The following is a 23,228-nucleotide window of genomic DNA, read 5'->3' on the forward strand; positions in this document are numbered from 1 at the left end:
TCACACACAGGCCCTTTTTAAACCACCACAGCAGTGCAAATCTACTGTAATTTGCACCCACTTTTAGATACCATTATACTGTGTGATAGACACAGGCCAGTTGGGTATAGCAGAAGGCAGATATACTGGCAGTTTTCTGTTCCTTGACTGACCAGAGCAGGGGCTGCTCCAGGCTAATGAGAACACCTGACTCTAATTAACCTGCAAAGAGTCAGGTGAGGCCATTAAGCTAATGTGACCACCTGACTCTAATTAAGGCCCTGCTGATACTATAAAAAGGGCTCACTCTAGTCAGGCAGAGGAGAGCAACCAGCCCTTTAGCTGCACTTCATGAAGACACCCTCAAACTATCCATAAGGGAGCCCTAAGGTAAGGGAGAAGCAGGAAAGCTGTGGGGAAGTGGCCTCGGGAAATGTAGCAACTCTGGCAGTGAAAAGTTGGCTACCAACAGCTGCTACCATTAGGGTCCCTGGGCCAGAAACTGGAGTAGAGAGCGGGCCCAGGTTCCCCCCAACCCACCACTACAGGAACATCTCCTGGGAGGGGAAGTCAGGCCCCTGTCAGGACAGGAGGCTGAAGTGTTCTGAAATAAGCCCCAGGGACAACAGAGACTGTGGGAGTTTTCTCACCAACCTCCTTGCTGGCCTATGATGAAAAGGGCTCAGTAGACTGTAACCCTGGCCCTAGAGAGAGAAGGGCTACGTGGAGGGTCACAGTGAGCCACTGAGGCTAGCATAAACCACTGAGAAGCGCAGGGCCCACGAGGGCAAGGTCAGAGCTCTGCCACAACTGCCAAAGTGGGCCTGATGGGCCTACATTCCCTTTCACAGCCACTCCAGGATTGCTAACCTTTCCTTTCCTTTGTGCTTTTTTTTTTTCTTTTCATTTTGTAACCTAGCTAGGGCACCAGTCACCTGCCAAAATTCACACAGCGATTACCTTGACTATATAAATAGTCCTTTGGTTGGTGACTTTTCCAGGTATTAAGGAATGTCTATGTAACAAAAGAGACAAATGGACAAAGACTCTCTGAGGGACAGAAGACAAAATCTGGTGTATTTAGGAAAGCGGATGCTGTGTGTTGGGACTGTGCAGTCTGCCTTCTGAATAAGTAGCCTCAAACATTCATGCGCCTTTTGATAAACTACACTAAGTTTAGTGTATCTGGCACTAAGAAAATATTGCACACTGTCTGGGACAGACCCATCTCTCTACCAGACACTTCACAGAGAAGGTTAAATGCATTTCTTTGGGTTTAGGATCTTTTTTTAAGAAAGGGGAAATGAAAATGTCTTGGAATGCTTCAAATGCCTCTCACTTACTTTGTGCACTTAGAATGCCCAAGATCCACACAATGTGGCAACCTTTTCACAAGAGCATAATAAAACTACAAAAAAATGCTTCTGAAAGAGCTTTCCTGGCCTTTCTGAGATGGCAACTTATTTCATAACAAATACCCTGCTTTTGTATCAGGCATCAGGAAATTACTTAGAGTTGGTCCTGAAAGATCAGAGGTGGGCAAACTATGGCCTGCGGGCTCCCGAGCTCCTGGCCCGGGAGGCTACCCTTGGCCCCTCTCCTGCTGTCCTCCCTCCCCCACAGCCTCAGCTCACCCTGCCACTGGTGCAATGCTCTGGCCGGAGGGGCTGTGAGCTTGTGGGGCAGCGCAGCTGCAGAGGCTGGCCTGACCCGGTGCATGGTGGCGATGGTATGGCTGGCTCCAGCCAGGCAGCACGGCTGTAGTGCCGCCAGTCACCAGTGCTCCAGGCAGCGCCCTAAGGGGGCGGGGAGTGGGGGTTGGATAGAGGGCAGGGGAGTTCAGGGGGGTGCTCAGGGGTGGGGATGTGGATAAGGTATGGGGCAGTCAGAGGGCAGGGAACGGGGGTTGAACTGGGACAGGGGTCCCGGGGGGGCAGTCAGGAATGAGAGGAGGGGTTGGATGGGGGCAGTGAGGGGCAGTCGGGGCAGGGGTTCTGGAGGCAGTCAGGGGACAGGGAGAAGGGGTAGTTGGATGGGGCAGGGGTCGACAGGGGACAGTCAGGAAGGAGCGGGGGGGGGGGGGGTTGGATGGGGTAGTGGGGGGCAGTCAGGGGCAGGGGTTCCAGGGGTGGACAGGGAGCAGGGTGGTGGTGGATGGGGCAAGGGTCCTGGGAGGGCCATCAGGGAAAAGGGAGGGTTGAATGGGGCAGGAGTACCAGGAGGGGGAATGGGAGTGGGGACCAGGCCATGAGCCCCTCCAGTAACTGGCCCTCCATACAATTTCTGAAACCTGATGTGGCCCTCAGGCCAAAAAGTTTGCCTGCCCCTCGGCAAGATGCTAGGGCCCAGATCATAAAAGGTATTTAGGTTTTTAACTTCCATCAGTTGGAAATTAATGGGAGTTGGGAGCCAAAATAGCTTGATTGATCTGGGCCAAAGTATCTTCAACTCCCATTGATTTCAATAGAGTAGAGAGAGTGCACCTTGCAGGATCCGGCCCATAAGTATATTATTTTTATTGCAGATAATGTTATTATAAGTCCTAAAGATGTTCTAGACAGTGAGCTCACAATCAGGCCCATTAACATGGGAGTAAATCAGGAGAAACTCCATTGAAGTGTGAGTCTACACTGCAGCTAGAGGTGGAATTTCCAACGCAGGTGGATGCATGTGCACTACCTTTCGCGAGCACGCTAAAAATACAATTGTAGCAGTGGTGACATAGGCAGGGGGACAGGCTTGTCACCCTGAGTACAAACCTCTCAGGACCCTAGGTGCTCACTGGGGTGGTTAGCCCATCCCGCCCACCATGGCAACACTGCTATTTTTACTGTGCTAACTTCATCAAAACTAGCATGCGTACATCTACCCAAACTGGAAATTACACCTTCAGCCCAATGTGGAGACATGCCTGAAAGCAATGGAGTGAAATCTGTGCAAAATAGTGCAAGGCTCTGATCCTCCACCAACTAAATCAATTGGAGCTTTGCCAATTACTTCTATGATTATAGAATCATTCCCCAACTTAGAGGAATCAGACTCCAAGTTTCTCCTTCAAATCTCATCTCTTCTTTATTTTGTTTTTTCTAAGATCAATAAAACCATCTTATGGGTTATCTTTTCCCAGATTTTGTTTTTAAACTGGAATAGATAGTTAGCAATACCAGAACAGAGTGTGTGTGCATGTGTGGTACCACTGTCTATTATTAAGATTGCCCAGCATTTCCCATTATAAGATCCTGTTTTCAGTTGCCGATAGCTTAGCACAAATAGTTAAAGTTTGGCAGGAATCTTCCATGCTAAATACTCTGAAAAATAAGTTCCTAGGGGTCTCAAACAGGGCACCCAAAACTTGTGGGTGCTTATCCTTAATCTTTGTGCCTCAGTTTCCCACATCTCTGAAATGGGGATAATAGTACCCCTTCCTCTCACATGAGCATTGTGAAGCTAAACTCATTGTGAAGCACTCAGCTACTGTAGCTATGATCATCATAGAATTTCCAATTAGGAAATTAATAAATTTGTCTTCAGAGCAGGGTTTAAATACTGTGCAGTAATGAAGGCCTGGAGCCACCACAGTTAAGTGAAATAAAAATATTGATTGGAATCATAGAACAGTTGTTCACTGACTGAGAACCATCCATCCTGTGCACTGAATGAGGCCGGAGTCCTGTAAAAAATAATAGTACTGTACTAAATCTTAATGCATACGCACAAGGGGGGTGAATTAAAGTTGCACAGGTGTGGTGTTTAGATGTGCTTGTAATTATTAGAACTGGGAGCACTGGCTGTTGGGTGTCTGAAAGGACAGGAAACAGGAAGGAGAGGGGAGGAGTTGAGGAGGCTGAGTGAGAGTTACAGAGGGTGCAGCAGCAGCTTGGTACAGAGGTTTTCACTGTAAAAATAAAGTCATGTTGAAGTTGTTAATAACTTGCCTGGGTGATGCAACATTTTGGTGACGAGGATGGATCTTCTGCCTCTGAACCCACCTGCACCCTTTCTGTAAAGCCCAGGTGAGCCTCCAATTGCTTTTACTGTCTGGATCCATATGTTTGAGACTTATCTGCTTGCAATCAGTGCTACAGAGATTTTTGAAGTAAGAAATCATGCTCTGCTAATCCACTGCCTCTGAGCAGAAGGGCAGCATATATTTTACACTTTTCCCCTTGCAGATGATAAATATGAGACTGCACTCACTGCATTAAAGAACTTCTTTGTGCCAAAAGTGAATGTAGTAGCTAATCGCTACAGATTTCGCCAGCGTGAGCAGAAACTAGGGGAGACTATAATGCAGTATATGCTTCCCTGAGGAGTCTGATTGTAATTTGTTACTTTGGGAATATGGCAGATGAGATGATTAGAGACCAGCTCACCGAGAAAACAACCATGCTTCGTGTAAGAGAACACTTACTTCTAGAACCACAATTTACGCTAGAAAAAGTAATACCCATTGCTACTCAGATGGAGTCAGCTACAGCTGAAGCCAAAATCATGAGCAGTGATACAGAAAGCACAGTCCAGGCTGTGACTCCTTTGCAGAAAAGTTCACTATTGCTGCAGACAAACAATTGCAAGGGGAAAACTAATAAAAAGCCACTGAATCAGCAAATGCAAAATGCAGTAAAAGCATGCTTTTGCTATGGATCCCCACAACATCTTGCAAGCTACACACAATGTCCAGCAAAAGTAGCTCAGTGCAATCATTAGCAAAATGCCCAATCTTTTTGCAAAGTATGTCGCAGTAGCCAGTTCAATCAACAGGTGCATGCAGTTACAATACCAGATGTTACTGTGCTGAGTGTGGACAAAATCACTACTGCACATATTCCAGAACAGATAAAGTGCACTGTAAACATTTCCGCCATACCCTCAGGCAAATCACACTCTATTCAGCTAATATTGGACACTGGCTCAGCAGTATCTATACTACCTGATTCCATTTATTTGCATTACTTTAAAGATGTGCCTCTTACTGATCCCAAACTTCAGTTGGTATGCTATTTGAAAAACCATATTCCAGTACATGGCTGCCTGTCAGCGATAGTTACTTTTGGTGATTGCTGTGTAACTGCAGAGTTCTACATTGTCCACAAAGGCACTCCTATCCTTGGCAGAGATTTATTGGCTGCTTTAAATCTCAAGGTAGTTAATGGATTAATGATCTTCCTGAGCAAAGCACTCTTGTGGTACACACACCAGGTTGAGGAGAAACTCGGCTGTCCTTATGGGTTTCTGCATAAAGTTAAAATGCGGAATAATGTGATGCCTGTACGACAGAAATTATGGCGCTTATCATTTACAGTCAGGGAAGCTGTTTCAGAGGAACTTGGAAAACTTGTTCAAAATGACATTATTGAAGAGATTAACTCCTCAGAATGGGTTTCACCTATAGTGGTGATGCAGAAGAAGAGTGGAGGCATTCACCTTTGTGTGTACTTAAGGGAGCCAAATAAAGCTATTGTGATTGACAGCCATCCTCTTCCTCACATAGAAGAAGTATTTGCAGAACTCCATGGAGCAAAGATGTTTTCTACTCTTGATTTGCAGAGCACATGCTGCCAGGTTATGTTGCATATGTTGCATGAAGACAGAAGAGACCTCACAGCATTTATTACACATGAGGAACTATTTCGTTTTAAACATGTTCTATATGGTCTGGCATCAGCCCCAACTGCCTTCCAAAAAATGTCATTGATTCTGAAGAATCAACGTGGAGTCCAGTGCTATTTGGATGATATTATCGTGTTTGGAAATACTACTGAGGAGCATGACAATAACCTGCAGTCTGTACTAAACTGCATCAGCAAAGCAGGCCTCAAGCTCAATAGGTCCAAATGCAAATTTAGACAAACTGAACTCTCCTTTCTGGGTCATACAATTTCACAGGCTGGACTAAAACCTGATCCAGATCATATCCTGGCAATTTCAAATGCTTCTCCTCCAACAGATTTGCAAATCTTATGTTCCTTCTTGAGTCTTACCTCCTGGTATGCAAAATTAATTCCCAATTATGCTTCTGTCATTGAACCGTTACGAAAATTACTACAGAGAAGTTCAACCTTAGTGTGGACAATGGATGCACAAGCTAGTTTTGAAACGGTGAAAGACTTGATTGTACATAGTCCAGTACTTACAATTGTGGGCAATGCAGGACTGAATATGCAACTACTGATGCTTCTGATTATGGATTTGGGGCTGACCTCACACAACTTCATGAGGACAACACAGAGAGGACTGTTGGATTTGCTTCAAGGACACTGAGTAATGCTGAGAAAAAATATTCTACAGTTGAAAAAGAAGCACTTGCTTGTGTCTGGGCTACTGAAAAATGGAGAACTTACCTATGGGGCTGCATGTTCAAGTTGCGCACAGACCACAGCCCTTTGACGACGTTGCTCACCACGAAAGGACTGGGAAGAGCAGGATATCGTATTGCTAAATGGTCTGCAAGACTACTCTCTTTCAATTATGACCTGGAATATAAGCCTGGAAACAAAAATGTGGTAGCTGATTGCCTTTCTCGCTTTCCTTTGCCTTTACCAGATGGTCCACCAGAGGATGAGGATGTAGTTGCACTCTTATTACAAGCACTCTTACTGCAGTTACAAGAGAACAATTTCAAGCTGCTTGTTCAGCATGTACAATTCAACAAAAACTATGGGAATTTCTGATAGAGATGGCCAAGTAACCCTAAAAACCTTGACCAAGTTTTGCTGCCTTATTTTAGATTTCGGGATGAACTTTCTTTGCTCGATGGCTGTGTGCTACGAGGTACAACTGGCTACTTGTTCCAGAAGAATTACAGTCAGAACTCATACACTTGGCACACGATACTAATCAAGGAATTATCAGAACCAAACAATGACTACAGGATCTGTATTGGTGGCCAGGGATGGACTCTCAAACTGAAGCACTCATAAAATCCTGTGTCACTTGCCAAATACATTATAAGACAGCAGTGACATGTACACCTCCATTACAGCCTGTACCTCTTCCTGAATCTGCATGGGGAAAAAGTGGCGATTGACATTGTAGGACCCTTTGATACTGCTCCAATTGACTGTCGTTATGCCATCACTTTAATAGACTATTTGAGTAAATGGCCTGAGGAAGCATTTACATCACAAATCTCTTCTGCTACAGTAATTAAGTTCCTCTCTTCAATTTTTAGCAGGGAAGGTAACACCATAGAACTGGTTTCCAATAATGGTAGTCAATTTACTTCCCTGGAGTTTGAAACTTTTCTAGCAGAGAGGAACATTTTACACAGAAGGTCATCCCTATATTACCCTCAGCCAATGGGGAAATCAAACGGTTTAACAGAAGTTTGAAAGAGTTTGCAAACAGCTAAACTGGAAAGGCGATTGTGGATACCCTTCACTACTGATTTCCTGCAAGCATACTGGGTGAAACGACATGCCACAATACAAAGATCACCCGCAGAGTTACTGCATGGGAAACAGACGAATACTAAACTGAACACTGCTGGATTGTTAAAGGCATAACCTGATGTCCCAAACGAGGATGATGTGAGGAAAAACAGTTGAACAGAACCAAGCAAAGTCTAAGGCTTTCACAGACAAGCGGCGGAGTGTTAAGGAACCAAAGTTTGAGTGTGGTTCCTTCGTTAGAATATGAAAACCTGGAATTTTACACAAAGGGGACCATAAATTCACAGTTCCTCTTAAAATCCTAGAGAAGAAGGGACCTTACACGTATCAACTTTCTGATGGACGGGTATGGAATGCTTCTTATCTTGCACCTGCCTATGCACCAAGAGGAGATTATGCCAACATCCAGTCTGCATTGGATGACTTCACCATAGAACCATCACAACAAGACATTGCACTGGAACCGGGCCTTGAGAGACGGCCTGCCAGACCCAGACGACCACCTGTCTGGACTAAAGACTGTCATGTAGTATCTACAGTGTTTCCAGTGTAATATTTCTGCCAGTAGAATAGTGTCTTGGTTCCTATTTGTTCCTGTGGTTAGAATAACAATGTTTATTTTAATTGGGAGAGTTTCTTAAGAGAGGAGGGAATGTGGTGTTTAGATGTTGCTTCTTATTATTAGAACTGGGAGCACTGGCTGTTGGGAGTCTGAAAGGACAGGAAACAGGAAGGAGGGGGAGGAGCTGAGGAGGCTGAGTGAGAGTTACAGAGGGTGCAGCAGCAGCTTGGTACAGAGGTTTCCACTGTAAAAATAAAGTCCTGTTGAAGTTGTTAGTAACTTGCCTGGGTGATACAACAACAGGCTACCTTAATTCTGGCATTTCCTAACTTCTGAGAGGTTGACTTTGCAGTTTTAGGAATGTTCTTTTAATGTAGGGTGTTTTTTTCCTAATACATTTTAGAACTGAGCAAATGATGGATATTTTGGTATGGGGCAGGTGGGTTTGGGGGGATATCCTGTTCAATTTGAAGCAAAACCATTTTTTTTCTGAATTTTTTCATCAAATGAAAACACTTGTAAATCATTTTGTTTTGACTTGAACAAAATGTTTGTTGATTTTAAACAGCTTAGCTTTTTGTTTCAGTTCAGCGACTTACAGGTTGTTCACCCTCTTTTGCTGCATTGTTTTAAAATTCATCAAATTTCAAAATGGAATGTCATTTCAAAATGAAAAGTGAGAACAAAACATTCTGAAATGTTCTTAACAAAATATTTCAAAAGACAAAAAGTAGAACTGACATGTTCAAAAAGAAACTATTCATATTTCTCTTCCCACTTTCCCCAACCCCCCTCTGAAACTATTCAACCTGAATTTGTGAATAGTTCTGGAGCACTGAAAAATGCATTTTTAAAAAAAAAGACAAATCTATTTGTTGAAAATTTTTCACCCATCTCTAATGTGTGTGCATATATACATACTAAACTTTTAATTTAAAATCAAAACAAATTAGCTTTCCAAAATAATCAAGTCATCTTAGGCTGAAATGTTTGCCTAACTCAGGAATGGTAAAAATCTTTACTTCTGAGTTATAGAAACCCCTGGAAAAAGTGGTTTACAATGAACACCTCTAGCTTAATTATAGCAGCACACAGAACCATATTAATAGTCCATCTGTACTCAGCTCTCTTACAATCTCTTGCAAAAATTACCCCCAGCTTTTTGGTTCTGTCTAAAAACCAAACGGCATCTGGTCCACAGTTGCCTTAAGTGTCAGGAGACCTGTAACATGCCTGTGTAGCATATAAATAGGTTCACAAATATGCACTGCTTTCAAGCTGGAACTCTGTGCTCTTGCCTAGGCCATCTGGGCTAGATAAAGTGAGGTAAGGTCTGAAATCTTCATTTCTGTTTGTCAAGTCAGGGAGAAGACATATATTTTCCTAGAGTAGGCAGCTAAGGGTGTTGCCAGAGCAAGTTCTACAGCTTGTCGTAAAATGTGGTAGTCGAGAAAGTACAAAGTTTATAATGCAGATAAAAGAGTTAACCTATTTCTCAACCCCTGAAGTATCTGTTCTGCAGTCCTATAATCGACAAACAACCACCCAGAAGTTTATCAAAATGCCAGAACTCCAGTGAGCTGCGATCCTCTTGTTTTCTCCAGTTCTGTCATTGTACCACCATCACACCGAGCAGACTCATTGCTTTGGCTACCATTTTCAATGTAATAAGAATGGCTTAAAACTAAGAGCTGGACACGTCTAATTACCTGCAGGAGATATGCAGTTCCAAACATGGTGATTTGTGTAGAGCAGACGTAATAGATCCATTTTGTCCTTGCCAGTGCAAGCATTTAAACCAAGGCTTTCTTTCATTGCTGAGGAAATTAAAGAGACTGTCGTTTCCTATCCATTACTAGGCCTATTTCAAGGCACCGATGTTTAAAGTCGTTAAAGGGTTTAGCCATTGCTGTCTCAGAAACCACCTCATCTCTGTGCTGTATTGTAAGATCTATGATCAACTGTCATGTTATGGTTGATGGAGCTCCAGGTCAGGTTCAGATTAAATCTGTGATGGGGAAATCAAGTCTCAGATTGTTTGCTGGGGATAAGGAAGAAATCCCACCCATCCCCGTGGAGCATGTACAGTCAGCAAACTGCATTGTGGAGGGAGCTGTCTTCCTCTGAATCATCAGGCATGACTCTTATTGAAGGCTTGCAGGCAGGATTTTTGTCCTTAAATAGCTAAGAATGTTCTAGGATTTCACAATATCCAGTGGGAAGCTTTGCACCAGCGAATTCCCAGGGTGTAGTGGGGTTGTTTTTTTGTTTGTTTTTTTTTAAGGAGAGTGGGGTATAAGCTAACATACAAAGATCCAGTATCTCCACAACAACCAATCTGCCCACCACCTGCCAGCAGTGAATGATGTGCTCTGACTCCATTCCAGGAGACTTGGGTTTTTGAATATTAATGGTATTACTGTATTTTATTGCTGCTACCAAAGGCTGTCGAAGGTTCTCAATTTAAATGCTAGCTTAACTGGAAAGGTTGCAGCAGGGTTGAGTGGCAGCCAAAGTCCCCATGAGCCAGCTAAAATGCCTGGAGGCTCCCAAGCACTGCACACTGGCATGATAGTTACACTGCCGCCCTTAGACGATGCTGCATGCTCAGCAAGATATGTTGACTAGTTTGGAGGGACAGGGGAGCAATGTCTTTACCTTCCTTCCCCTCACCCTCTCAGGCACCTGAATGGGCTAGGAGGCTTTCTTCTTAATGGGACTTTAGCGAGCTCCTGCTTAAAGAGTGACGGAGGCAATTTGTTTGTGCTTTTTTTTTTTCCTGTTTCTGTATCAAACAAGGGCAGCCAGAATCTAGCCCTAAATGCCAGCATCTGCTCCCATTGAATTCAGTAGGGCCAGGAATTCCACCACTCTCTTTAATGGCAAAGGCCCCTTCATTCTTGTAAAGGAGTCTATGGTCCAGATTCTCATTTACACTAAGACCTGGTCTACACTTAAAAGTTTTGCCAGGGTAGCTATGCCCATTAGGATTGTGCAAAGAAAACCAAACCTCTCTAGCTGACAGAGCTATACTGATTTTAAAAAAAGCCCCAGTACAGATGCAGTTCTTTTGCTGGTTTAGCTTATTTTGCTCATGGAACTGGTATAAGCTATAACAGCAAAAAGAGCTCTTTTGCTGAGAGAGCTGCATCTCCACTAGGAGGGTTTCCTGGTGTTCATGAGGCCTTAGGACTGTTTACATCGCTCTAGCAGTCTAATGCTGCCTTAAAGTGGGCAGAAATTACATTTTTATAATCATTTCAACTGTCAGAGCAGTGCAAATAGGAATAAGGCCCTATGGTTTTACCAAATGTCGCTCAAGGCACTTTTTTCTCCCTTCATGTTGACTTTTTGTTATAATATTTTTTTTAAATTCTTTTTTCCCCCAAAGCTTTCTCTGATCTGATTTCTTCTGCTCCACATAACAGGAGTGTGGGGCTGTAAATGAATCAAAACTGATAACCTAAAGAGTCAGGTCTTGATCCAGCGAAGCACTTAAACCTGTACGTAACCTCAAGAACTTGAGTAGTCCCCTGAAATCAATGGGGCTCCTTGAATGCTGAAAGAGAAGCATGTATGCTTGAGTGCTCTGATGGGGATTCGGGCTCTAGTCATGTGGGTGACCATACAGAAGGATAAGATGTGTGTTGGCTGAACTCTGTTTTGCTACATCTGACATAAATGTTATTATGATGAAGTAATTGTCACTGTCCTGAGGGGAGTCAAGCTTAGTTTTCCTTTAAGAACATAAGAACGGCCATGCTGGGTCAGACCAAAGGTCCATCTAGCCCAGTGTCCTATCTTCTGACAGTGGCTATTGTGAGGTGCCCCAGAGGGAATGAACAGAACAGGTAATCCTCAAATGATCCATCCCCTGTCGTCCTTCCCAGCATCTTGCAAACAGAGACTACGTACACCAATCAAACTGAAAGTCTCTTTGGAAAAACACATTGTTGAATATACAATATGGCAATGGGCTTCCCTATCTCCACTGTCTGGGTTGCAAGTAGAGCTGGGTGGGAACCAGAACTTCCATTCCATGAAAAAAATAGAAATGCAGGGGGAAAAATGTTCTGATGAGGGATGAAAAAACATTTTCTGCAGAATGGAAATTCTAAAATATTTTAAATCAGAAACATCGAAATGTCAGTATACAAATGAAACATTTCAACATTGTCAAAATTAAACGTTTCAACCTTTATTTACCAGGAATGGGAAGCTCAATAGTGGCCATTTTGATTTCAGTTTTCAGTTATTCAGATAGTCAGGGGAAGAACAAGAGGAGGACTGGTTATTAGGTAGGGATGGCAGGACTGTTTGATAGAAATAAATAAATTCCAAGTCCCTAGGGGGAAGAAGTGAAAGCTAGAGGCACAAGGAATCGTTTTCTGATTGAGGAGGTGTGGCAGCATCTGGGAGCATTTCTCAGTCATGGCATGGCAGACAGATATAGCAGCCTGCCACCACTGCAAAGGGAACTCCCCTGTACACAGAGGGAGACCATAAGGGATCAGTGGCTTGAGAGGGGCACAGACCCATCCTACCATTGCCAAACCCATGGTATTTGCTACCCACCCCAACATCAGTCTGGCTTCCCAGCTCCCAATTTCCATATGCAGCTCCCCAATACCTTGCCCAGGTCCTGTCCTTGTGGAGTGGGGCCAAGCATGGCTACACCGGAAAGCTGTGAGGAAGTAGGCTACAGAGCTGCTCCTACTGCAGCAGCAGCTTCTGCAAGTGTGGTGGAGGCCCAAGAGAACCTTCCAGTCCTGCTGTCAGGAGCAAGTTTAAAGCTGCTTCTGCTGCTTCCTTGTGTTAATCCCATCAAAAGAGATCTGCTGTATGAGTTCTCTCCTCCAAAGTGCTCTCAGTTCAAAGCTCTATCCCCTGTCACACCATGTGCTAACATGTCTTCCTTTATGACATCCCACCACTTCTTCCTAGGTTGGCTCCTCTGTTTTTTTCCCTTTAATCTTGATCTGGTGGTCCCTCTTACCCACATAGTTGTTAGGGCTCTGCTTTACATGACCAAATCACGTGAGCCTGAACTCTCTCACTTTTTCATTTATGGGTGTTTCTTTGAGCATGTCTGTGATGTACATGTTCCTCACGCATCTCAACATTCACATTTCTGTGGAACAGATCATTTGCTTGTTTCTTCTTTTTTTGTCCATCACTCAGCACCATACCTTAAAATGGGCTGGACCACTGTTTTATAGACTTCAAGCTCAGAGCTATTGATTGGAATTTCAAAAAGATGTGTGTGTGCACGTGTGTGAGGATGCTGATGTTTGCTTTCCCTCGATGTTGTCCTCAAAATCAGTGAAATGGGTTTTGCAGGTGGCTCTGAATGAAGTGAAGTTTATGATCCTTCTCATTTCCTCTGACAGAGTTCTATAGTCACAGTCCAGCTCCTGTGAAAGTTCTGTCTGCTACAAGTCTTCCTCTCTTAGTTGACAACTTCATTCTCTTAGTGACATGAAACTGTTGTGTGATGCTGTTACTGGAGAAGGAGAGGTGATCTCGGTTAGCTAGGGCCAGTGTCATGCAGGCCTTTGAAAATCAGAACAGAGACCTTGAACTGGGCTCTGCGCTCAATGAGGAGCCAGTGAAGGAAGCAGAAAATCAGGGTAATGTGTTCCTGGTAACCCATGTTTCCTAGCAGGCAAGCTGCTGCATTCAGGGTTAGCAGTAGCTTCCTGAAGGCATGGAGCTTCAGGACACGGGACCTCATTCCTACATATGGAAATTGCAGTAACCAACTCTGGAGGTAACAAATATGTGGGTACATGGGGCCAAATCAGGTTCTGATAGGAAGAGGTGTAATCTACTAGCCAGATGCAGGGGTGGAAGTGGGAGTTTTTTGCCACTATGGCTTTGGGTGTCCAATTGTAGTGCAGTGTCTAAGAGTGATTGTACAGCATGAGGGCAGATGGTTTTGATGGTGGGGATTTTAAAGGAAGCAGTGAGGTCTTCAGAATGCTTCCCTCTTCCTGCCAACATCACCACAGCCTTGTCAGGCTTCGTATTCAACCAGTCTTCCATCCAAGGACTGATCTCAGCCAGGCATTTGGGAAGCCAGCAGATGGTGCTGTTAATTTTTCATGTAAGGAAAATGTATAGCACTGCTTATCTCCATACTGCTGGGACTCATGCCCACGTTGCCCAACTCGCTCTACCAATGGCTTCATGCTCAAAGCAGGATCTCCTTGTCCCAAACAAATCCTAGTGACATACTCCCAGATGCGCTTTAGTGAGAGATGGCTAATACTGACTCTACCCATTTGGTATCCCTAACCTCTGAACTCCCATCTCCAACACACATACACAAAAACTACCCCTCACTGCCCAAATCCATCCCTCTAACATAGCCTCCTGCTAAATTCCTTCCTTAGTCATAGCCACCTGATCACACCACATCCCTAACTCCATTTCTTATCCTTTGGCCCACCACACACGGGGCAAGAACTGAATGCCATAGTGAAATCCAAATCTACCATGTCCACTGGCCTATGTGTAAGCAAGACCTATTTAAGCAACAAAGACATTTTTTTTCTTTTAAAGAAAGTTGAGGTGGTAGGATGGAGATGTATCAAAATCAGTCGTCTTATAGAAGTTCATATATATGAAATGCCTTACTCAACCTTAAATATGGGGATTGCTATCAACTCACTTTAATATGAATAAGTTAATTCATGGATATGATTTCTTAGATTTCCTTTTCATACAGATCACTCTTAAACTCAATGTACATGTGATCCTTGCAGTCCCTTCTAACCCTTCAGTTCTCTATGCCGGCTGATTCACCTTCAGTCACCTCTTTATACACTTTCCCCAGCAGGGAGCAGCATCTCACTGTATGTACCTTTTATGCCTTCATTTGTTACTTACAAAAGTAGTAAAATGACAGTTATGTTTTCTTACTCTTGTATTTAAGTTAATTTACAACCATTTTAATTATAACTAAAGGTTTGTGGGCATTCTTAAGGTTTGGTGACTGGTACTACTTAAAGGGAGCTGTAAAAGTCTCCAAGGAAAGGTAGTGCTAGTTCAGAGTTCCAACATTACATCATTGCTGTGTATCAGCAGCAACAGACAGGATACTTTACTCAGTAGTTTGGTTTCTTTACGATAACTAGAGATGGCCAAATACTGCAAAAATGTACTTGCAAACATTGTCTGACTAAAACTGTGGGTCAGATCCTCATCTGATCAAGTTATTTAAGATATGCTGACTTACACCTGTGGAGGACCTGGTCTGGGAATTGATCTGGATGATATTTGACTTTTATTATTTTTTTTTCTATGTAGGACAAAAATTTTGTTTTCAAAGATTTTCACAGAAAGCAGAAGTCTCTCAAATACACAGCCAGATGCGTGTCTGTGCTGGAAGGGTTATCATGGCCATTTTGATAACAATCTCTTTGATTTCCATCCTCTTGGAAATAAGTCAACTTAAGTGGCTACAACATCATGTGACTGTAGAGAGCAGACACCAAAGCCTGTCAGTGTTCTGCTGAAGGTATAAAACACATTTCCAAAAATGCCTTCTCTTAATACTTGTGCTCTTGAAGATGATGTGCAAAGAATTTTTGAAACCTTTTGGCTTTTGCTTTTGGGCTCTTTTTTGCTGCTTTGTAAGGGAGGACTGAAAGGGTGGTTTTGGGGTATGGTGAAGTGGAACTGTTCTCTTATTTCTTAGCTTAAAATATCAGGAACTCCCTATCAGGTCCACTCTGTTTCTTTCTGGAGAACTTTCTGGTCATCTTAGAGATATGAATTGTGCAGTCTCATGCCTTAAGGGATGGTGGATTTTTATTAAAGGGTTTATTTCTCCAAAGCGTGAATTGAACAAAGTAAATAGGTAATAACAAAAACTAACTCTAAGTTTAAACAAGCAAACTTAAAATCTTCTTACTAAGTTGTTCAGCTTTCACTCTCTGTTCTTGTGATGTCGTCATTTCATTTGTTCTCCAGTTGCCATAGTGTCTTTCGAGTTAGATGAGAGCCCCTATTCCTTTTAATGGGCTACTCAAGTCACTGGATCCTGTGTGGGTTTGGGAAGAAGAGCTATCAGCAGGAGCTATTCTCCTTCCTGTTAAGGTAGGTAGGAAGACAGCAGTCATAGACAGGGAAGTAGCCAGAGATTGGCTCTGTCCACACCCACCCACCAATGCTGATGTAAAGGAAAAAGTAAATCTGTGTCAGCCAAGGGCAGGAGCAGTTAACTTCCCCTTGAAGCAAAGGGGAAAATAGTGACTCAGTCAAGTTCCTGCTCTGTTCTGGCAGCACCACTGCTATACATTGCCCCTTGCTCAGCTTTGATGCTAGGGCTAAAATCTATCCCAAAGTCTGCACAGCTACAATAAGGGGAAGGGGGGAGGGGAGCAGGGTAAGCAGCATAATGACATTATGTTGAGATGCCAACCTAAGGGACCTGACATTGGAGAAGGGGAGGTGCCCAGACCACCTATGTGAAGTGGGTACATTTTGAGCTACTACATTTAGCTAACCTCACATGGAGATGGAGAGCAATAGCACCACGCTATATTTCCATAGGTGGGGTGTACACGGTGGCATGGGTTGAGTTCCTCATACAGGACTGGGATGGCACATTGAGTTGCCAGACGGGATGAACAACAGTGACATGCTAAGCCTACATGCAGGGGGCTGTAGCAGTGGCATGCCGCATGGAGGAGGACGCGGCAATGGCACACAGAGCTGAGTGGGGGGCGTGGTGACACAGTGAGTTGCTGTGAAGGGCACACTGAGCTGACATGGTGAGGAGCAGACAGAGCTGTCACGTGTGGAAGGGTGGGTGCATGCTGAACTATCCTGGGAGAGGAGGGCAGGCCCACTGCACTGCCATGTCAGGGACTATGGTGATGGTATGTTGACATGCCACTGAGCTGAGTGTGGAGCAGCCATGGTGAACTGCTGCGTGTTGGCTACGGCAGGGTTATTGAAGTTGCCATGTGGGAGCGTGCAGCGATGACACATTGAGCAGCCATGAGATAAGTATGCAGTGTGGGGACCCACTAAAATGTACACCCTGCACTGGGTCATTTGTTGCCACCTGTTTTTGCAAATGGGTTTGCCGTGGGTTGGGGTAGGATGTGAGCTTTCTGCATAGCCCACATCCTAAACATTTTCCATATTTAACTCAGAGTCTCTTAGACTTCCTGCTCTGCCAAACCACTGCCATCATTCTTATAGTGTTAAAGCCTCAAAATCTTCTACATGCTGGAACAGTTCCCTATAATCTGTGTTTCTAACAAACTGCTGTCATTGCAGATGTATCAAAAACATCTCTTGCCCCAGGATACTGAATGTTTTTTGATGAAGTATCTTCCTAACACCATTCCAGAGAAACATGGGAGTCCCCTTCTCCACTTCTCTCACAATGGGTCCTTTTTCATATTTCTCATAACATAAGCAAACTATCCCTGTTACTTTGATCTTTTGTCTGTTTTTTTTAATGCTCTGACTTTTTTTTTCACTTCTGAATGACTTTATTTCACTCAATTAAGGACAATTAAAACCCCATTATTTAAACTAGAGCAGGCCTCAACCAAAACCCTGGTACTGAACATTCATGGGGTGTTCACAGTCATGATCCAGCTCTCAGTTTTGCAACTTGGCCCCATATGTGATTCATGGTAATTTAATCTGTTGTTTTTCTGTCATGATAGGGAAACTGGGCATACGTCCCAGTCAAATAACTGAAAATCTGTTAGAGCTTTCATTGGACATCTCCATTTCATCAATATCCTGTAACCAAGTAGTGTCAGTAAACAATAACTAGAGTGTGCGTCTACTTTGAGAAGGGAATAACTTAATACATCTGCTCCCTGGGTGTATTCACAGGCAGATCTGCTTCCTTTGGTGACAAAAATAACTTTTAACTTGCCTTAGCACTGCAGAGCCACCACAGCAATGGGAGGGTGAGCTCTATTCTTGTTCTTCTCGGTCATCATCAACCAAAGTCTTTACCAAATTCCATTCATTACTCCTTCATTGAAGGTAACAAGGCTGCACAGGGGTCAATGCAGGCAGCATTTGACACAATGGATTATTACAGGTTATGATGAATAAATCTCAATCAATGTAGCTTGACTCTCTTATCATTCAAGTTAAGTTTGCAGGGCTGGAAATCATTTCAGTTGGGTTCACTCCTGTTTGGGATTCATTTTCTTTGAAAATTCTAGGACACAACTTTACTGGCAGAAGTATTTCTGGAAAGAGCAAATATTAGAGATAATTAACAGAAAACAGATTTTGACATAAAGAACGAATATTCATATTAGAATAATAACTAATGTTTATACTCATCCAACCTGGAAACAAAAATATTCCCTTTTGACCAATCTACCTGTTCCAAATTAGCCCACAGAGCTTGGATTTTGGATATTGAATACTCTCAGTGAACTGTTCATAAATCGTCTGAAGACAAGAACTTTTCATACAAAGTTATATAGTGGAGCCGGTTAGGATTTTTCTGATGGAAAATGCCCTTTTTGAAAAACTGAGATTTTTCTGCAGGAAAAATTCAATTTTGCTGAAAATGTTTCACTTTCCATTGGGAAAAATCAAAATGACAGCTCCCTTGCCTGTCCACCTGGAAAGCTCTTGTCAATTTCACTTTCTGCCTGAGGAGCGACAGTGAAATTGACAAGAGCTTTTCAGGCTGACAGCTGGCAAGTCAAAAAAAAATTGTTTTGATTCTCCTGAGGTTTTTACTTTTTATCCCAGACTGAGACAGAATTTTTTCTGAAACCTCAATTTTCCATGGGATAGAAATTTTGTTTTCTGGCCAGTTCTGTTAAGTATTTGGTGCATCCACTTTTCATAGAACAAAGAAATGTAAGAAAACCATAAACTTGGCACAGACAATTCATGACCAGAAAAAAAAAGTAAAATTAATATAATTATCAGTTTCAATTATTCACTCAGCTGTAGTTTGGAAGGACCTCTCTAAGAAGTGTGTACAGATCTGGGTAAGACGACCGGCATGACACAAATAAGCTCTAAAAACCCCAGATCTCGCTGGAGCAGTGGCTCTCAAACTTTTTTACTGGTGACCCCTTTCACATAGCAAGCCTGAGTGTGACCCCCCCCATATAAATTAAAACTACTTTTTTATATATTTAACACCATTATAAATGCAGGAGGCAAAGCACGATTTGGGTTGGAGGTTAACAGCTTGTGATTCCCCCACGTAATAACCTCACGACCCTCTGAGGGGTCCCGACCCCGAGTTTGAGAACTCCTGGGCTGGAGGATGATTTCACCAGCACTGTTGAAGGCAGCATTCCAAGGACCCTGGGGAGAGGGGCAATATAGAGAACTGTGGACATTTGGGGCAGCACTGCAGCCCATAGGGCTGCCCCAGGAGGCTGCTGTAGCTTAGACAGACCCCGGGAGTGTCTAGGTTATGCCGGGGGCTTTTCCAGCCCTAAGAGCAGCCTAAGATCAGGAAGGTGAAAAGGTAGTTTAAAGTCACCTTAGCACACCCCTGCTCTTAGAGGTGCAGCACAGAAACTCACCTCTGCACTTTAAATTAAAAGCCTCAAAGACAGCAGGCATGCATCTGTGCTGCTGTAAGTGATGCATCTCTACTGACATTAAAGGATGGAACTATACCAATTTACATCTGCTGAGTATCAGGCCCGGTGAATCTAGATCCTGCCACCATCCATTTCATTGCCTTTTTTTAAGCAAATCTAGACACATGTATAGTGTGACTAATTTGAAAACGTTAATCAAAATCAGCAGCCAATTGCCAAGTAAAGCATACCTTCAACTCAGAATTGTGTTCTGGTAATATGAATCAAATCTGTGTTGCACTGGTCCTTTGCTGACAATCCTATAATGTCCTCAGTGCCTCTTGCAGGATGCTAGGTACCCTTTACTCCTGTTTACTTCACTGGGAGTTGAGTTCTCAGCATCATGTATGGTTGGTACCTTGGGTTCTTGCAGCCAGGTGTTTTACAATTGAGTTTTTTGGAGCAAACATACTGTTGCATGCTGAACTGACAGATTGAGCAAGAACCCTGTTACTAATGTTTTATTCTACCACTTACTGTAACCACTTTGGATATTAGCCAGTACCTATAAAGAATACATTTTTACCTTTATAACACTGGGTTGTCATTTTAGCATTCTGGATATTAGCCAATGTCTATGAAATGTATGGCATTAAATTAATTTCAGATGCTTCATTAGACATTTATTTTTGATAAATGGATTCATGATGGAGATGTCCGTATAAAATGGGAATTTAATTCAGTATTGAAAAGATAACTATTTGGCCAATTTCTGTTGGCTTGATGATCATCAGTGTCATTTTTAATTCTCAAAGTATTTTGGTAATGCCAGATACATAGTACCTTTGACAATTGGATGACAATCAATAAAAGAAACATTTGTAGTAGGGCTAAAACCTTGAGGTTTTATGCCCATACATATGTCCAGGTTGCGATCAAAACAAGTTATTGTGATTTACCTCTTCCCCATAATGTACTTTCATATTACAGTATTAGACTTGAGTCCTTTCAATAGGACCAGAAAGAGCTCCTTTCATAAGTTCAAGGTGTCATTAGTCAAAGTGGAGAAGCGGAACATCTACAGAGGTATCCCAAAAGAAGTGGCTGAGTAGGCTGTAAATCTAATTTATCTACAATAACCTTCATGTCTCCTGGACATTTTTGAAAACATAAATCAAGAACTGTTTCACCAAGTTTACAACCTAGATTTCATGAGAAGTCCAAAGCAATTTTTTTTATTCTTTTCATATGGTAAAAAATATTGCATTAGCAATGAAATTGAGATTAGCAATGGGAATAATATTCAGGGCTGGATTGGACAGGTTTGAAACAGAGAGAGAGTGAAAGGAGCCTCCTTTCTTTGTGCACCTGCAGAAGGGCCATCCTCCATCACATTCTTTGCGCTCACCTGAGCACAAGCTCTGTGTCAGGCTAGGATGTGTATGTAGGGTGACCAAACAGCAAGGGTGAAAAATCGGGACGGGGTGGGGGGTAATAGGAGCCTATATAAGAAAAAGACCCAAAAATCAGGACTGTCCCTATAAAATCAGGACATCTGGTCACCCTACGTGTATGGGTGGTAGAGGCTAGTAAAGGTAGGGATCAGGAGGAGCAGGGCCTTGTAGCTGCCTTCCCTGTGGCCAACTGCAGAGGGGACTGCACCTTCTTAACATGTATTGTTTAAGCCCACAGCCCAGGGAGCTATCATTTCTCTGGAGTTCCCGCTGGAGTGTTCTGTCTTGTCAATGACCCCCAGCCATGGACATTGCCTTACAAATTAGCCCTTAGTAAGTAGCCAGCATGTGCCAGAGGCAGTGAGTGAGTTAGATACAGACAGAATTCTGGAAGAAGTGTGTGTTCCCTTCTGGAAAATTTCAGTCGATTGAACTTTTAAAATCAAATGTAATGGGGCCAGGTAATTTCCCCTTAAAGTGTTAAGGCTTTAAAGTAATAACATTTCCCATATGGACGCATGATAGGAAGTTTAAAAATGGATTTGTCCCAAGCTCTAAAATTCAGATCCAGATTTTGAATAGCACAGAGTTCAAAGGTGTTTAAATCTGGGGTGTTGCTCCAGCTGAATATGGATACAGGAGCCAGCCAATTAATTTGGATATGGCTCCAAATTTTGCTTCCAAAACCCCTCCCCTCAAAATCTTTGGGAGTGTTCACATCCAGCATTTTGGTTCATGCTCGTTTCTATTTACAACACCCAGAAGGATATGTAAGTGTATGGATTGCTGAGTTCCTGAACTTTTAACTTTTCTTCAAACCTTCAATATACCTTTGTATAATCCTGACAAATTGTACAAGAGCTTTGGGGTCAGGGTGTTTGTGTAAGTTCTCCTGTACGTTTTACAAACTATGTAGAAGATACCTTCACCACCAATCTCTACTTTAAATTGTACCAGCTCGGTAGGAATTGTCCATATCTCAAACGCAAACTGGCTGCATATTATCTTTAAATTAATTCAGTGCTAAAGCTGCATAGTTAATAATAGTTTTAAAAAAGTGTGGATATCCAATTGCTATCATCATGATAACTCAATCATATTTCACATATGCAGTAGTTTCTTTTCCTACTCCTATGCCCCAAACACCAGCCTCATCAATCTATCTATATTTTATTCATTTGCCCATTATTTCAAAATTGCTGAAGGATTTTGCTGAATCTTTTCTAAATAATTCATCAGCTGGAGAAAGCACATGGAAAATTGAAGCTGAATAGCTAGCTAATTTGTGTGGAAACAGGGACACATAACATTGTTTTGAAATTTTAATTATAGCAGACTTGACCCTTGCCTGCTACATGATGCAATTACTTTATAAAGTTTTGCGAAAATGCAAACACAGTGTTAGCAGTGATTTACATTCTGGCTGGTTTTTAGTTTAGATAAGAGAATCAACTTGGCAAATGCTCAGCCTAATGGTCAGTCGGCCACACAATGTTATGCTGAATTATTGGCCATCTCCGTCTTTTATGTGGTCATCTCATGGAGTATTTTACAGAAATATACGTTGGTATTAAAATGTTTGCCTTGTTTTAAAAAGTACGACTATTAGAGTTTATTGTTGTAATGTAGTTAAGACACTACACGGAGATTTAGAATATTGGGGTTTCCCTTTCTTTAAACTGGGGATAACAATACTACTTTTGTCTGTCTTGACTATTTAGATCATAAGCTCTTTCAGGCAGAGATTCTCTTACTATGTATATGTCCAGTGCTTAGCACGATGTGGTCCTGATCTCAGTTAGCACATCTATGCGCTATTGTAATAGGTACAATTAGTAATGCAATTACTATTACTATTGCTTTATTCATTTTTAATTAATATATTTTCTTTATTTATGACTGCTTTACTTAAAATCTAATTGACAGTGTAAACTCAGTATAGCAGCAATTTGACAGATTCCTATCCTCATGTAAAATCATATCACTGTGCTTTAATTCCACATGCAATTATACTGCATAGTACTTTTTAGTTATTTTGCTTATTGATTGATATGTTTCAAGTGCAGCTATCTCGGCTGTATATTTACACACACAATAGGCAGGGAAGAACAAATATGAAAGCTTTGCAATGTGTTAAAAGGGTCCCCAGATACTAAAGAAGTGAGCAGTTTTGACCTGGGCAGAGTCTGATCCAGGCATTGACTGAAAAAACAGTGATGAATGTTTTGGATTACTTTGTGGGGGAAGAAGGTAAAACTGGCTGAAGGTCACTAGTGCAGCAATACACTATTTTTCC

General features: G+C 42.5%; 1 long non-coding RNA gene across 1 annotated transcript in view; it reads left to right on the forward strand.

The window, feature by feature from the left end:
• The first annotated feature begins 319 nt into the window (after positions 1-319).
• Positions 320-23,228, forward strand: part of LOC120380149 — a 33,230-nt gene continuing 10,321 nt past the window's right edge. Inside the window, exon 1 of the long non-coding RNA XR_005587638.1 lies at positions 320-369. This is a non-coding gene — a long non-coding RNA (uncharacterized LOC120380149). The remainder of the gene's footprint in view (positions 370-23,228) is intronic.

Source organism: Mauremys reevesii, linkage group 1 (genome assembly GCF_016161935.1).
Source record: "Mauremys reevesii isolate NIE-2019 linkage group 1, ASM1616193v1, whole genome shotgun sequence".
In the NCBI taxonomy this organism is placed as follows: Eukaryota; Metazoa; Chordata; order Testudines; family Geoemydidae; genus Mauremys; species Mauremys reevesii.